Below are 5,680 nucleotides of genomic sequence, written 5' to 3'. Positions count from 1 at the left end.
TTATTACATGTCATTCATGTCATTCATTTCTTTCTATTGTTTTTGCACATAAATAATAAAACACAGTCACAAATCAACCTGAAATCAGATTTTAATTGATGTTTGTATCATGAATATAATCAATTCCTCACAAGACTGAAATGAGCTTGAAAATTAAATCAAATGAGCAAAGAAATAACAATTACAACAATCCAATTGTACTATAAAATAAAAATGGAATATTTAATAATAATAAAAACAGTAATTGCATTTTCTTTAATGTTATAACAATTACAACTAATCATTAATAATAATAATAATAATAATAATAATAATTATGATGATGATGAATTTTCATTTTCACAGATTACAATAATATTTTTGCAATTATAACATTGTTATTATTATCATAAAATAAAATTCTCTTGTTGGTTGTTGTTATTATTATGAATAAATACTTTTCATTGAAAAATACTGCAATGATATTATTGCAGTAATAAGAGTTTTTGGTGACACTTTACATTAAGGTGTCATTTGTTAACATTAGTTAATGTAATAACTAACATGAACAATACATTTATTACAGTATTTATTCATCTTTATTAATGTTAGTTCATAAAAATAAGTTCACAGTTTATTAACTAATGTTACCAAACACAACTTTTGATTTTAATAATGCATTAATAAATGCTGAAATTAACATTAACTAAGATTAATAAATGCTGTTGAATTAATGTTCATTCTTAGTTTATGTTAACTAATGTAATTAACTAATCTTAACTAATGAACCTATTGTAAAGTGCTACGGAGTTTTTTTTATTGATTTGTTTCATTGTTGTAATTTAAATAATAAATTATAATTAATATTATACATGATTGATATTTTATTATGATTATTGAAATATAAAATATTACTTTGTTTCTTAAAATATGTATTATAATTTGAAGTATAATAGCCAAAATAATCATTTGAATTTTTATTAACTACTATTGCAACAATCATATTGCATTCTAAAAACATCGGTGTTTAATAATAATAATAATAATAATAATAATAATAATTTTGTAATATATTTATTAATTTAATATAATTTGTAATAATTTTATTATAAAAATCAAGAAATGTTATGAATGCTGTAATCCTATCACACAGTAAAATAAAAATGAGCATTTAATAATAGCAAAAATATTAATTATATATTTGCATAATTTAAATGATGAGTTTATTAATGTAACGCCACACCAGCAGAGGGAGCCCTCACCCACTGACTGACTGTTGCTGCTCGCTCTGCCGCTTCGTTTGTTACTTCCTGTTTGGTGGCCATAAAAGGAGGCCATTTTTAAACAGGAAGCCACAAAGTATTGTTTTGCTCTTGCGGACTCTACCAAGCGGTTTTCCCTGTTTTCATTGCCCTGTTTTGTCATTGCCACGGTTTTGTTTTATTGTCATAGTTTTGCTTTTTGTTTCATTGCCATAGTTTTGTCTAGTTTTCATTTCCTTGTTTATTTGTTATTTACTTTTCTGGACTGCTCTCGCTGGTTTTTTGACTCTGCCTGTTTTGTGGATTGTGCTATTGTTTTGCCTTCGTCACTCTGTTTGTCTGGATACTGACCCTGCCTGTCTGACTACGATCTGTAAATAAAGCTCACACTTGGATCTTACACGCTTCCTACGAGTCCTGCTTGTTACAGTTAAGTTGTTTGTAATAATTAAAAATCAATTTTAATTAATATTTTATTGTTATTATTGTTATTATTATTATTCATTTTAAATAAACCAATAAACAAATCAATAAAAACTCTTACTATTGTGGCACTCATGTTGCACTGTAAAATAAAATGGCAGTATTTAATAATAATAATAATAGTAATAATAGTAATAATAACCAAAATAAGATTTTATTTTATTGCTTTTTATAACAATAAAGAAATGTTATGAATGCTGTAATCCTATCAGACTGTAAAATAAAAAAAGTATTTAATAACTTAAATGTTAATTATATATATATATATTGTATTATTTAAATTATCACATTTTGTATTGTAATACTCCTGTTGAAATGTACAATAAAGTCAGTATGTATTATTATTATTATTATTATTAATTATAATAAAATAATAATAAATAATAATAATAATAATAATAAATACTGACTTTTATTTTTTGGTACAACATGATTATGTATGATTATATGTATATAGTAAGTTTATTAATTTGTCATAATTAAAAATAAATTATAATTATTTTATTATTATTATTAACAAAAATATTATTTTTGCTTTTCAAATATATATAAATGATCAAATCAATTAAAACTGTTACTATTACAGTAATAATACTGCACTGTAAAAAACAGTATTAAATAATAAAAAAAATTATAATAATAATAATAATAGTAACTAAAATTATATATTTTTTATTGTATTGTTTTATTATAACAGTACAGAAATCTTATGAATGCTGGTAATCCTAACATACTGTAAAATAAAAAAAGTATTTAATAATAATCAAAATAGCAATTATATATTGTATTATTTAAATTATTACAGTTACTATTACAATACTCCTGCTGTAATGTAAAATAAAGTCAGTATTTATTATTATTATTATTATTATTATTATTATATCTGAATGTGAAGGTCAGTTTTGGTCCATCAACAGAAAAATCATGGTCATCTCTCAAATAATCAACTTTATTTAACAATCTTTGCTCAGAAGAGCTTACAGATCTAACAGATGGATTTGGATACAAAAGTTCACAGATGTATTAATGAGCTTTAAATACAAATAGACACATTTGAAAATCAATTATTCAGTGCAAATATAGCACAATACGGGTGATATGATCAGATTACTGGTGCAGTCAAATGTGTGGCAGCTGCATTTTCAACCATCTGAAGTTGATTTATATTAGATGCACTTATTCCATTATAAAAACTATTACAATAGTCAAGACCAGACACAAAAACATGAATCACTCTCTCAAACTCTGGAAAAGATAAAAAGGTAACACTTTATTTTGATAGTCCACTTTAGACATTCTAGTAACAGTAAGTAACTTTGCAACTGTATGTCAACTAGTCATTAGAGTATTAGTAGACTATCTGCTTAATATCTTCTATCACTCTTCTGAACTTTGCAAGTAAATGTCAACTTAACACTAAACCAAACCTAACAGTCTGCTCTGAGAATTAGTAGACATTTTGCTGCAAAGTTAATTATAGTTAGTAGAATGTTTAAGTGGACTATCAAAATAAAGTGTAACCAAAAACTCCAAAAAGCTCTTGTCTTGTTTTTGCCTTATAGCCCCTTTATACTTGGTTCTGTCCTAACAGTGAACTAATTAGCTAAAAAATAATTATGATATAAATATATAATAGACATTTCAACAGACATTTCAATTCACTGAAAAACACTGTGATGTTACACAAAAGTCTTTCTAGCGGTTGTTCTTTACTAACAAATGATTTATAACTTAAATATTCCCTGAATTTAATAACAAGCACATTTCTCATTCATAAATGCAGTATTACTTCAGATTATGTTCCCTATTCTAAAGTAAACGTTTGTTGTTTTCCAATAAGAGACATGAAATATTGCAATGAAATATAAAACTACAGGCTTCTTGTATTTCTTGCATATTGTGATGGATGTTAATGCAGTTCTTTAGGACCAGTTTTATTTATTTGGAATTAAAATGTGGATGCAAAAAAACACGCCATTGTGTTTTATATGTATAATATAATTTCTAATTATTATTATTATTATTTTAGATTTCAGAGAGAATTTTAGTTAAAATAATATTTCAAACTCACTCTTATCCTGTTCAACTTGTATATTTTATTTTTCAGCAAAATCCAAATGATATTTTGATGGAGATGTGATGATGTTATTTGTTTACAACACAAGTCAATGAGAACTAAAGCCTAAAACTTTCAAACTCCAAAAAGTACATAAAGGCAGTAGAAAAGCATTTTGTTCCACACGTGTTTAGTCATTGAATCCATATAGAGTATGTAGAAAATAGAGCAAAGTATAACCCTCAAGTTCCATCATGTCTTACCATTGCAGTCTCCTAGCAGGATCATTATTTGAAACTCACTTACAACTGCCTCATACTTAATTCATGCATTGTGCCAAGAACACCAGAATTTATAGTGTCTGCAAAAACACCGGCAATGTCAAGAATAAATGTGGTTCAACCAACTCCAATTAAATTTGTTCAGAAGAAACGACTTGAACCACTGACTCGAACCTTTATGCTGCTTTTATGTGGTTCATTCATGTGTATTTTGAGGATCTCCATCCAAATATTTATTCTTTGTTCCACAGAAGTAATAATGTGATACAAGTTAAAGATGGCAAAAGGGCGAGTAAGTGACAAGAAAACTGTCACTCATTTAACAAAAACACATGAGTTAGAAATATTTGACAGAACACACTTAAAATAATATATTAAAAAAGGAAAATATGAAATGAGTGAAATGTCTGTCAATCAACCATTTACTGCTAATAATGGCAGATCATCCATTTAACAGCTCTGGACCAGATCATGACTAAATTCATTTTTCATTCAACTTAAAACAACATTGTTGAAAGCAAATTCAGGTGTTTGGGGAAACGACAGCAATAAACCTTTATATGATACAATGTAAGCATTAAAAACAATGTAGAAAAGCCACTGAGCTCTTACGTGATGTGGAAGTGAATGGTGTGAACCTTCTTCCTTTTCTTCTGTTTGTTGTCTGTTATTTCAGCCTCATCAGATTCACTCAGACTGTTTTAGACAGTAAACATGCTAATTACGCTACAAACATACTAGTAACATGCTAATCATGATAGAAAAATGTTAGCAATGTGCTAGTAACATGCTAATCATGTTACCAACATGCTAGTAACATGCTAATCATGCTAACAACATGATAGTAGCATGCTAATCATAATAGAAAAATGTTAGCAATGTGCTAGGAACATGCTAATCATGCTAACAGCATGCTAATAACTTGGTAATCATGCTAGCAACGTGCTAGTTACATGCTAATCATACTAGAAACATGATAACAACATGCTAGTAACATGCTAATCATGTTAAAAACATGCTAGCAACATGCTAATCATGCTGACAACATGCTAGTAACTTGCTAATCATGCTAGAAACATGTTAACAACAAACTAGTAACATGTTAGCCATGTTAGAAACATGCTAGTAAAATGCTAATCATTCACGAAACATGTTATCAACATGCTAATCATGCTAGAAACATGCTAGTACCTTTCTAATCATGCCAACAACATTCTAGTAACTTGCAAATTATGCTAACAACATTGTAATCAGCCTATAAAAATATAAGCAACAAGCTAATCATGCTAAAACATGTTAACAACATGTTGAATCATGTTAGCTGCTTTCATACTTTTACAACTGCTTCAAACTTTCAGGCTAGGCTTTCTCAAGCAAACTTAAAGTTTGTTCTCAAACTTTACTCATCTAGTTATAATTGTGACTCTATGTACAATTTTGCAAAGAGTGTCAAACATGTATCTAGGTACAATTCACTACAGTTTCCATTCAAAATGTTCAATCTAGACTCATGGTGAAAATCACAATGTGGTTGGAAACTAATCAGTTCTGTTCTCTGCAGTACAATAATGGCCTGATTTGCACATACCCCTGTCACAGGGGGTGTAACATTGCTTCAT

Source organism: Labeo rohita, unplaced genomic scaffold (genome assembly GCF_022985175.1).
Source record: "Labeo rohita strain BAU-BD-2019 unplaced genomic scaffold, IGBB_LRoh.1.0 scaffold_203, whole genome shotgun sequence".
Taxonomy (NCBI): Eukaryota; Metazoa; Chordata; class Actinopteri; order Cypriniformes; family Cyprinidae; genus Labeo; species Labeo rohita.
Note: the sequence above shows the minus strand (reverse complement) of the source record.